This window comes from Amia ocellicauda, chromosome 2, assembly GCF_036373705.1.
Source record: "Amia ocellicauda isolate fAmiCal2 chromosome 2, fAmiCal2.hap1, whole genome shotgun sequence".
Lineage (NCBI taxonomy): Eukaryota > Metazoa > Chordata > Actinopteri > Amiiformes > Amiidae > Amia > Amia ocellicauda.
In genome coordinates this window covers 7,106,042-7,118,744 of record NC_089851.1, presented here as the reverse complement: position 1 = coordinate 7,118,744, position 12,703 = coordinate 7,106,042, and the positions used below count along the sequence as shown (strand labels likewise).

The 12,703-nt window shown below is 39.7% G+C and overlaps 1 long non-coding RNA gene across 1 annotated transcript in view; it reads right to left on the bottom strand.

The window, feature by feature from the left end:
* Positions 1 to 6,215: 6,215 nt before the first annotated feature.
* Positions 6,216 to 12,703, bottom strand: part of LOC136763322 (uncharacterized) — a 24,722-nt gene continuing 18,234 nt past the window's right edge. Inside the window, exon 2 of the long non-coding RNA XR_010820973.1 lies at positions 6,216 to 11,796. This is a non-coding gene — a long non-coding RNA (uncharacterized LOC136763322). The remainder of the gene's footprint in view (positions 11,797 to 12,703) is intronic.

Genomic DNA, 12,703 nt, shown 5'->3' with positions numbered 1-12,703 from the left:
ACTCTACCATCTGAATGTCTCAACAGAAATCGAGACTCATCAGACCAGGCAACATTTTTCCAGTCTTCAACTGTCCAATTTTGGTGAGCTTGTGCAAATTGTAGCCTCTTTTTCCTATTTGTAGTGGAGATGAGTGGTACCCGGTGGGGTCTTCTGCTGTTGTAGCCCATCCACCTCAAGGTTGTACGTGTTGTGGCTTCACAAATGCTTTGCTGCATACCTCAGTTGTAACGAGTGGTTATTTCAGTCAAAGTTGCTCTTCTATCAGCTTGAATCAGTCGGCCCATTCTCCTCTGACCTCTAGCATCAACAAGGCATTTTCGCCCACAGGACTGCCGCATACTGGATGTTTTTCCCTTTTCACACCATTCTTTGTAAACCCTAGAAATGGTTGTGCATGAAAATCCCAGTAACTGAGCAGATTGTGAAATACTCAGACCGGTCCGTCTGGCACCAACAACCATGCCACGCTCAAAATTGCTTAAATCACCTTTCTTTCCCATTCAGACATTCAGTTTGGAGTTCAGGAGATTGTCTTGACCAGGACCACACCCCTAAATGCATTGAAGCAACTGCCATGTGATTGGTTGGTTAGATAATTGCATTAATGAGAAATTGAACAGGTGTTCCTAATAATCCTTTAGGTGAGTGTATATAAACCTTATATGGGTAAAACTGAGATGTGTAATGACACTTATTTATGAGTGAATTCACCTGCATGGATTTGATTGACACCGAATGAAGACAGTATTGTCTACGTCATATCTGGCACAACATTTGACTTCCGGCAGATGTTTTCTCAGAGATGCCACTGCTGTTTTCTCAGGGATTTTTTTGTGATGTTACCACCCCTTTTCTCCCGTGGTCGTAACTCCTCGCTTTGCACCCCTCAGCTTCCGTACCATAGACACTCGAACAAAATGTCTACGGGCAACATTGGAAACAAGCCCTAAAAAACAAGATTCGTATCTAGTACAAGGCATAGTGTAGACTCTGTGGGAGCTTTATTTACAGAGGCTACTAAACACTTAACAACAAAGTAACCTCCCCCCTCTTGATGGTACACTGACAGTGTATTTAATTTGTACCCATAAGTTTGCAGTAGATTTCAAGAATATAACCACAATGTAATATTAGATACTTTTTTATGACATTATTTGTGAATGGTTAATCAGCCTGGGCATCAAGTTCAGTGAAACATGTTGCTCAGAATTGCCTACAGTGTTGAGTGTGCAGCAGTTTGGAAACCGTTGGAAAGACCCAGGTTCATGCCTCTAGCTTTATAACTGTGATGCCAACATAACTCATCATTTAAGCTGTGAAATAAACAGAGCCTTCAAATTGTAATTAAAAAATAAACAATGCATTGCCACATTCACCAATAAAATAAGAACAATTAGGCTAATTTGAAATTATTTCTTCTTTTAGATGTATGATCGATGGCTTGGTCTTATTTGATATATAGTTTGGAAAACAAAATCATGAACGGAATTGGACATATGACTTAAATAAAACATGCAATAATGAGAAAAACAAATTAACTGTCGTTTCAGTATGTTTCTTTCACAGAAGACAATTTCACAGTTGAGGACAGAAATACCAATTTCAGCAACCTTCACCTCAAACAGTTGATTCGTTTTGCATAGTCAATACGTGATATAAGATGTTGAGAGATGAATGTTCCTGCCCGTTAGGTGCTGACAGTGTATATCTAATTTTGATAAGTGACTGAGTGGGGAAGAGAAAAGCAGCAGGTTTGTTGTAGCTACGGATTTTGAATATGTTGAATTGATAAGTGGTAAATGTATGCAGGCAATTATTTTAAGGAAGGTAAAGTCAGATATTATGTATAAATGTAAGGTGTATAAAATAATTGGACACTTCTAAAAATGCATTGTAACTGAAGAGGAATTTCCCCCCAGCTTTCCAAAACAGAAATCTATATACACCAGGTCTAAAATGACTGCAAAATAAATTGTATCAACCTTTTAAACTGTTAAGATGGTGGGTTGATCAATGTGACCTGACCTGTGGATTATAATTCTGTGGAAACTGTTTTAAAGACTATTTTTAAGATAAGTAAGAAAAGTACATGTGAACAAAGTATAATAAAGAATATCACCTTTTTCAGTGATGTATGAGTAATAGATTCAAAGCTGTGAGTGAGGGCTTAAAATCTTATTTAAATGGGATTTGAAAACTGTGCCAAACAAATTAAAAAGAATACACAATTTGTCTTTTTAGAAGAATATTTTTCCTTGTCATGCTGATCAGTAAAGACAAGGATTTTGTATGCGTTTTAAGAAAATTATAACTCTCACAATTGTTCCAAGTTACTTATGTGCATAAGACTTGAGCATGTGTCTCACTATTACAGAAAAATTACAGGATGGAAAAACTATGGATCACATCTGATACGTATGACATCACAGAACAGTTTTGCGTCAACCTACAATCCTCTGAAGCTGTTAAAAGACAATATAAACTGAGCAAAAACCACAAAGAGGACCAACAGGAAATCCAATATCATGTTTGACCTGAAATTTCACAATACATTAGGTTTTCTGAAATTAATGAGCGGCTGAATCTCTGAGCTCATCTGTTGAACATTCGATGACATTGTTAATTATGACAGGGAAAAGGTCTGATGTGAATGGAAAATTGTGTAATCACAACTGGATAGCAATCACCACTAGCTTTTATCCACAATTTATTATAATGCACTGTTTAAAATCCAAGTATGCATATCTATATACCTTCTCTTGTCAGCATTGTCCATTACAGTTATTAAAGTACCCTGTAACAAATCTGATATAGCACGTACTATGTAAGAACTCCGATACAACTTTGAGATCTCAAATTGTGGATTATATACACTTTTCTCCAGTTGAATGCTGATAAAACCAAAGCTAATGCTGTCTGCCATGTAGAACCAGATAAGTAATTCAGGTACCCAGTGTGGCCTTGACATAATTCCCCAAAGATGCCAATAAAAAATGAATTTGCAGGTGACAATGCTATAGGATTATTGTCAGTCCCAGATAATACATCTGATGCTGCATAATACTGAGGATCTGAGTGTTTATTTCATACAGATGGGGTGGGAATTACTTTTCTCCTGGCTTGCCTTACAACAAAGCGAAAAAACAAAAATGTGATATGCACCGTGAGTGTGTGGGACCGTGTGTGTGTGTGTGTGTGTGTGTGTGCGTGTGCGTGTGTGTGTTTAGTGAAATAAAGGATGAGCTCTCATGCCACAGAGACAGACTTTTTGGTTTAGCTGCTCTGGGAGGCTTAATTGACTGTCAATTAGTCAATTATCCTCCTGGCCTGGCACCACAACCTTTTTAACGAGCCTCTACCCCTATCATGTTGTAGAGAGTATGCAGCGCTCATTTGGGAGATGTGTTGTGGTACAAAGAACTGACATGTTATCTTGATTTTTTTATTTTTGCTGTTTTGGACCTAAGTGCCAGTGGTTTTGGTTGTGTGTTGTTTTAAATAAACATAAATAAATACATGTTTTTATTTTCATTCATTCTGGTTTAATCACACTCTATATACACAGACCGGCATGCACACACACAGACACACACAATATATATAATAGTGGAGAAATACAGACATCAGACATCCGAACTCAAATCAGGCATCAGTCTGCCGAGTGAATTCCCCTGCCTCACTGATTCAGGCCTAAACTCGATTATCTTTCAGAGGTCTTTTTTATATGGCTGGGGGTGTCTACCGTGATTGTCTGATTAGCCGAAATACGAGAAATCCCATGAATTTTCATGCCAGTCAATCAGTTAGTTAGATAGTTCCAGGGAAACAGCATTTTGGGCTGAAAACTAATTAGGCGCCTGTCAGCCGTGATGATCTGGGTTTATCAATAAATGTAGTCATATAAAAGAGTAGGATAAAGGGAACACAAAGTCAAAAACGGCAAAACAGAAAGGACTTTCTCAAAGTCAGAGGATTGGTGTGACAGGACATGCGAATAGCTGTGGGCAACTGTCTTGGGGTGGCGGCGGGGACAGAACCGTTTTTTTTGTTACATAGCATATAATTTTTCCATTTGAAGAATTCAACCTGCTATGCTTAACATTCAGGCTTTCGTTTATTAATGTTAAGTGCCAACTGTATGAAATGCTGGAGCTGGAAAAATAAAAAGTGATTCACTGGGATCACATGAACTCGCTTTTCTTCAGTAGAATGCAGCGGAGGAACAGTGAACAAATAGAGTGACATTAGAAATAAACTGGACAGAAAGGTCAACTAATCTACCACTATTTTCATTCTCTAAAAAATAAGTGAATACATAAATAAATAAATATGATTTCCCACAAATACAGATATAGATGATTTAATTGTTTGGAAAACCCAATGTTGAGCTTTGAAATGTTCTCTTAGTTTTCTGGGTATTAGCATTCTCTTCCTCAAGGACCATCATGTTGGTTATAAGAGTTAACAAACATGTAAAAACAAACAAAACAAAAAAATGAGTCCTTGCTTATTGTAATACAGAGTCTGAAAAATACATTATTGTTTTGGCAGTTTAATCATTTGGGCCTCAACTGACCTTTAATTTATTCATTGGTTAATCAGGCTGCGCTCTTGACCAGTTAGTCTCCAAATAGCATTTAACTGCTAATGAAGTGTCAAGAGGCGAATAGATGAATAATGACAACTGAGGGAAAGTGAGTGTTTAAATTATTTGCAACAAGGTGTTTTGGGCTGAAAATTGTTAATCAATAGAAGTCACCAGGGGTGCTTTGGTTTACACTTGACTAAGGCTGGGGTCTTATCAAAATCTACAGTATAGTAGAAAAAGTATTTACCCTCTGTCTGATTTTCTGTATTCATGCATATTTTTGATACTAGATGTTATCAGATCTTCAGGCAAAACCTATTATTTGATAAAAGAGACACTGAGTGAACAGATAGCACACATTTTCAATTCTGATCTCATGTATTTATTTAAGAAAGTTGTGCAACACCCAGCACCCCTGTGCAAAAAATAAATCACACCCTTAGACTCAATAACAGGTTACTGTTTGGTTAGCTGCAATTACTGCAACCAAACACTTCCTGTAGTTATTGATTAGTCTCTCACCGCACCGTGGAGGGATTCTGGCTGACTGCTCCGCACAGATTGTGTCTGATTAGCTTGCACACCAACTCAACGAAAGAAGCATGAAACTTTAGTGTCATTTTTTCTCCCAGACTCCCTCTTTATACTACAAAAACCCACCAAAAGATCTGATCAAATTCAATGTGGAAAATGTGCAAAGAGGCAGAAAATCACAGGGAAATACTTTTTCACAGTACTGTGCTTCCACTAGCAAATAGCAGGTTTCCATTGGAGGAGGAAGAGTGAACTGTTAAACAAAAAATTGCCATTAACAGTCGTAAGAAATAATAAAACACATATGGTTGGGGGGCAAATGTTTGATTTGGGCTTGGATTAAACTTTTGCTGAAGGACCAAATCAGGACTTAAAGTGTTTAACCCATTAATAATTACCAGATAGACAGCTAGTACTGGCACACCTAGTGGTTTATTATGTATAAAACATATTTTATTATGAATTGCACCTACTGTCTAGTTGTCTGAAACTTTTTCTAATTAAATTCCTGGCAGCCAAACGCCACCTTGTGCTGCTGAGCGCTCATTCATTATGCACGATAGCCATCTGATGCCTTTTACTGATTTCACATATAGTCATCATGGTTATTAAGCCATAACTTTACAGGAAATATCCACTGCCTGATTCCACAGCAGGGGCAAGAGGGCTGTGGTGAAGACACTCCCGCGGCATTTGAGAGTTTTGACACATTATTATTTTTGCCATCTTTGAATAAGTTCCCCATTGTGGAGACAATAGGCAGGGATGCCATTCATGACTTTTCTGTGAGAGTAGTGCTTTAAGCAAATTTGAACAACAACAACAAAAAAGTAGGGTAATCAGAAGAAACTCAATTGAACTACAATCATATCTTATTTTGCAGATTTGCTAAAAAACACAATAATAAGTTCACCTGGTATTCTTTTGTGCAGCTCCCACAGTGATGAAGATTAGATTTCTTTGTTATTCGTGTTATTTCTTTCAGTGCACATCCCTGTATAGAAAATAATTAGACAATTGGCACAACCTGAGTTTTCTTATTCCTGGAGCGAAGGTGCCAAAAAAGGTAAAAATAAATGTGTTTCAGAAATAATTTTCCTCCTGCGTGTTTATTTATTTCATTATTTTAAGTAACATGACAGTTGACAGACACAGCTCTAGAGAAACCAAGATATTGAAACAAATTGCTTCAAGTCAGGCAAAACCATTAAAAACAAACAAACAGAAACATTGTTGATCCGTGATGTTAAAGTAATTAGAAACAAGTTCCAATTATACAACACAAGAAGGAAATACACAGAAGGCAATACCAAAGTTATTAAGGTGATACATCACATCTAACTTTATATTAAATGCATATGATATGTGTATAATGCAAGTATAATGTATCCATGGGACGACTGACAGAGTGACAGATTGGAATTGATTATGTGTATATAATAAAGCTAGACCTATATCAACAGGATTGCTCTTTCATAAATAATTGTTTATTTATAAATTAAATGTTTATTCATCTTAAGCAGTGGATTTAAAACAAAGACTGTATATATATAAATGTATATATTTCTAATAAATAATAATACAAAGAAGTGCATCTGTATGTGTCATAATTTAATAGTCATAACATTGTATTTTGTTGAAATGAGCATCATTTCAAAATAATAAATAAATAAATAATACATAATTCGTCCACAGGAGGGCAGCACACAAGTCCTTGTTAAGGAATACGGGATATTTTAACAATTGTCTTTTCAAAATCTAAAATTAATACATAAATAAGCAAAACAAAATAAAACAAAACAATGCATAGACTTTGATGCTCTTGCATATGAACAGGGGGTGCCAGATATAGTATTGTTACTTTGAATTTGATTCATATTATCTTCGTTATTATTTCTCTTAAAACTGGATAATTTAAGTAAACAATAACAATCAGGCTTTGCTCCAACACTGAATATTGTTCTAAAGGTTGTCCTTGGCTACAGGAAGGATTGACTCCCCTGCCAATGGAGAGAGACAGAGCAACACAGACCAAACTGTCATTTGATTCAACAAATAATGATGATTATTGCCATTACAATATATTTGTGTAAATTATTGTATCTGAGTAACATATGGCGCTCGAGTGATGTACAGTCAGAAATGAATGTGTTCGGGCATTAATACCATTCATTAATATGTGAAATTTCATCTCTCTGAAATCTGCAGTGGCTTTCAGGACCAGTGTAACTTCTGTTTTGAGTCAACAGGAAACATTTTCACGAACAGGAAACATTTTTACAAGAGTTTTGCCAGGAAACTCGTTGCTTTCAGGTCACTGTGTACTTGACCATTTATTGTTTGACATGTGTAGTTAAATGTGTAGTTCAATTTGTAACTAGAATTTAAAGTATCTGAAGTTACATTTTACTCATGTGACCATACTATATATATGATTGGATATGTATTATTTTTATGGTAGTATGCAGGTTAATATCAGTGATATTCTCTAATCAAATGAGTATAATTTAGGTTAGGTTACTACTACTATTATTATTAAAAATCTAATTTTTCGAGCTTAGAGCATATACCCGGAGTTATAGTGCAGACTTCCCAGCAGAAAAGCTCTCAGATAATAAGGGAGGTTTTTTATCATGTACTTTTGCACGACAGAGTAACTCATCCAAGTTCTGCCATGCAGCAACTCCCCTGACACCCCCCCCATGGAAATGATGCAATGCAATTACAGATGTGCATTTGCAGTGAGACTCCATAAGGCATCTTCTATATAAGATACACTTGTACAGAGAAATGTCTGAGGGGAATCGCAGCACACTTGGGCACTGTTGCTCTGTACGGTGATTGATAGCAAGATCCCTGGCAAATGCATTATCAACAATTGACACATTCCAACACATTCGAATGTACCTATTTCCTCTGCTGAACACTTTTATGCTATAGCACCAGCTTGTAAAGTTAAGTCAAGGGAGGCTGAGACAAATATAAATGAAGACACAAGGGTTTGTTTACTCAATAGTGTGTCAAGTATTGATCAGCAACTATATTGAACTTCTCCAAATTAGTGCATTGTGGCTCGTACAGGGCCTGTGTGTATCTGCCTTTCTTTCTGTGTCTTGAGAAGTCTGTAGAAGACTCAGTTCTCAAAACATCCGATTTCCCTGCCTTGACACTTTCAGGGGATGAGGTAAACATGGTTACATTGATAATGAACCTTCATGTTGTTTCTGAGAGTCGTCCATAAGGTCAGACAAGTGGCAAGGTGGAATTGTAGCAAAGAGTATGGACAGATTTACTCATTAGCTATACTGTTGATTGTTGATTGAATTCAATAGCCAATATAATCTGTTAGACTCAGGGACGCCGCTGGGCCTATTTTAGGGGGGCTATGTTAACCAATAAGTTTTTATGTGAGGCTGCTGGTAAGTTACAGTGTAACAGACGATACAAGCTAGCTAACTGTAATGTTAACGCTGTCTTTTAAATTCGACATACGTTATGTGGCGATGATATCTAATTAATGCTGTATTTAATTTAGTTTTGCTATCTGTGCCAGGCAATAAATGAGATGGATGACATAACATCATGCACATATCTTTTCATACTCAATTGCTTTAATTCAGTAGGCCATTGCAAAACAATTATCAGTAGGTCATGTGTAGAAAAGGTGACATAGTGTTGATCACAATGTCATTGTATTATTCTCAATTTCTCAACTGTAGGCTAGCTAATGACTAATGTTAGATGGATATACGGAAATCCTTCAAGAGAGGCAGTGCCAGCAGCTCTCCCGAAGGCCAATCCGGTGAGAAATTAAGATCTCAAACAAACAAATTAAAACTGAAACTGATTAATCATCTATTAAGCCTTGAGTTATTGTAAATATGAGTTTAATAACAATAAATGTCAAAACACAGCAGACAAGAATGAGGGAAAGAAGCTGGAAGCTGGCAGAGCATGTCTCATGAAGGTTAGTGTTAAAAAAAGTAGATGTTTAAGCTTTCAGTTAAATTTGTACAGCATATGTCTTATTTTTGTTAGGCATAAATAAATGATGTTCATGATATCTTAAAGGGTCATGTAGAAAAAGAGGTTTCTGTGCAAGGCAGAGATCAACATGAGAGCTGTATAAGTGAGAGAGAGCAAGCATGCCCAGAGAAAGAGGGACAACAAACAGATCCAGAGAAGGAAAGTAATCAAGCTGCTGCAGCAACTCCTTCCAGAAATGAGAGCGATTTAGATGACAAAGACACTGGGCCCAGACAAGTGAAGCTGAATAGCTACCCACACAAAAGTTTTGGTACACAGAAAAGGGCATTTCAGCGCTGCTGGTTTGAGAAATAAAATTGGGTAGAGTACTCTGTCCACTGAAACACAGCTTTCTGCTTTCCATGTAGAGTTTTTGGCAAAAACATTACATTTGATTCTTTTGTCAGTAATGGCTGCAAAAAATGGAAAAAGCTTTGTTTATCTTCAGAAAACATGAGATGGCACAAACACACAGAGACGGTGTTGTGCCATGGCAAAGCTACCAGGCAACTAGCAATCATGGGAACATTGTTCAGATTTTAACATCTGCCCATCCTGGTGATATTGCAGAGAGAAGGGAGTATCTGAGGAGAATTGTTGCAGTCACTTCAATGTTAGGAAGACAGGGACTCTCTTTCTGTGCCATTGATTAATCTAGTGAAAGCACAAATAGAGGGAACTTTCTTGAATTTGTAACAAGCCCTTATTACATAACGTATTATGTAACAAGCCCTTATTATGGACACCATAGTCTCTGACATGTCAAAGTCTGGACAGTTGGCTCTGTGTGTTAGGTATGTGACAGAGGGGACACTTAAGGAGCGTTTACCAGCACTAGCAGAAATCAAGTCATTTGATGCCTAATCGATAGCAAATGAGTTGCAACAGCAGATCCAAATGAGAGGGGTAGCAGGCCTGAAGTGCGTTGCACAGATCTATGATGGTGCAGCTGTCATGAGTGGGTCCAAAGGAGGTGCGCTAGCACATCTCAGAGTGCTGCATCCAGAGCCAATTTATGAACATTGCTATGTTCATGAGTTTAATTTGGTGTTGTGTCATAATTGCAGGGCTATTCCGGTGGCTGCTGAGTTTTTCAGTTTCTTGGAGAATGTGTATTCATTTTTCAGTATATCCCTAGTTAACCACCACATGTTCAAACATGCTCAGTCCAAACGTGGAATATTATTATTATTATTATTATCATTATTATTATTATTATTATTTATTTCTTGGCAGATGCTCTTATCCAGGGCAACTTACAAAATATAAGCGCAATACAAAGTGCAAAAATACAGGGCAGTTCAAGGCATAAAACATTACAAATTCCAATTTGCATAATACAGTACAATTCAAAGGATAATACATTTTACAAAGTCAATACAATAATGAGGTCTTACATCCTGGATTGTAAAAGCTGAGTGCAGACAAGATGCCATGGGAAAGGGAGCTTAGGGGAAATCACAATAATACAAGTACTAGTAACAAGTAAGGCACATAGTATGATAAAACATTGTGCTATCTTACAGGAAAGTAAAGGAGATTAAAGGACTAAATTACAAGTACTGTCTGAAAAGATGTGTTTTGAGTAAATGCCAGAAGGAGGTCAAGGATTCTGTTGTTTTGACTTCAGTGGGAAGGTCGTTCCACCATTTAGGGGCCAGGGATGAGAAGGAGCGGCTCTGGAGGAAGATGAGTGGAGAGGTGGTAGAGTTAGTCTTCTGGCACTGGAAGAGCACAGTGGTTGGGAGGGAATGTATGGAGAGACGAGTGACTGAAGGTAGCTCGGTGCAGTGTGGTCGAGACAGTGGTAGGTGATGGTCAGTGTCTTGAACTGAATGCGTGCCGGTATCGGTAGCCAGTGGAGGGAGCGGAGCAGTGGAGTAGCGTGTGTGAATCGGGGCAGAGAGAATACCAGACGAGCCGCAGAGTTCTGGATGAGCTGGAGTGGCGGGTAGTAGTTGCAGGCAGGCCGGCCAGGAGGGAGTTGCAGTAGTCCAGACGGGAGAGGACCAGGGACTGGACGAGCAGCTGAGTCGAGTAGTCGGTGAGGAAGGGACAGATTCGGCATATGTTGCTCAGGAAGAATCTGCAGGTGTGTGTCAGCGTGGTGATGTGCTGAGTGTAGGAGAGCACAGGATCGAGGGTGACTCCTAGGTTTTTAGTGGAAGAAGAAGGAGAGAGTGTAGTAGATTCCAAGGTGATTAAGATGGAGAGATCAGCAGAAGGTGAGGAAGATGGGGGTTAAAAGAGGAGATCAGATTTGGAGAGGTTGAGCTTGAGGTGGTGCGAGTGCATCCAGGCGGAGATAGCAGACAAACAGGAAGAGATGCGAGAGGGGATGAGAGGATCAGAGGAGGGAAAAGGCAGGAAGATCTGGGCAACATCTGCATAGAAGTGGTAGGAGAAACCATGGGATGCAATGAGGGGGGCCAGGGAGCGAGTCTAGAGAGAGAACAGGAGCGGGCCCAGGACGGAGCCTTGGGGAAAGCCTGTGAGGAGGGGTTGGGGGCTGGATGAGAAACCTCGCCATGTCACTTGGTAGGTCTGGTCGCTGAGGTAGGAGGAGAACCAGGTGAGAGCAGTCCAAGAGATTCCAAGGTCAGCAAGGCAGGAGAGGAGGATGGAGTGATCCACGGTGTCAAATGCTGCGGAGAGATCAAGGAGGATGAGGACTGAGGAGAGGGAGGCCATCCGAGCACAGCTGAGGGAGTCAGTGACTGCCAGGAGAGCCGTCTCAGTGGAGTGAGCTGTGCGAAGCTAGATTTCTTGGCTGAGGTGAGTGAGGAGGAGAATGTGGACAGTAGAGAGCAGTAGAGTTCAAGGGCAGCTGGGAGTTTGGACCATTTCCACTTCTGTTCAGCGGCACACAGAGTGGATCGGCTTGAGCAAAGAATGGAAGATATCCAAGGCTGAGGAGGTGAGGGAAGGACAGGATGAGACATGAGAGGACACAGAAAATCAAGGGAGGAGGTGAGGGAGGAGAACAAAGAGGAGATAGCACAGTTGACAGACAGATGGGAAAAACAGTCAATGGAAGGTAAGAGAGTGAGAACAGTGGAGGCAAGGGTGGAGGGGGAGGGGGAGCGGAGATTACGGCGGAAGGTGCCAGAGGGAGTGGGTGGGGTGGGGAGGGAGGGGAGAGAAAGGGAGAAGGAGATGAAGAGGTGATCTGAGATGTCCATGGGTGTCACAGAGAGTGTCAAAGGGGAGCAGCCTCTAGAGAAGATGAGATCTAGCTGGCGGCCTGCCCTGTGAGTTGGGGGGGGGGAGACGGGGAGAGAAGGAAGTTAAAGGAGTGAAGGAGAGGAAGAAATCCGGCAGAGTGGGAGGGGTTGGAGAGGTGGATGTTGAAGTCTCCCAGGAGGATGGTAGGTGAGGACAGCAAGGGGAGGGAGGAGAGTTCATCTAGGAAGGAGGCGATTAGACCGGGAGGACGGTAGAGAACTAGAAGGAATAGGTGAGAGGGAGAGGTGAGTTCCACTGAGTGGAATTCAAAGCTGTTAGTCGTGATAGAGGAGAGAAAGTGGGGGACAGAGAAGAGGAGAGAAGAAG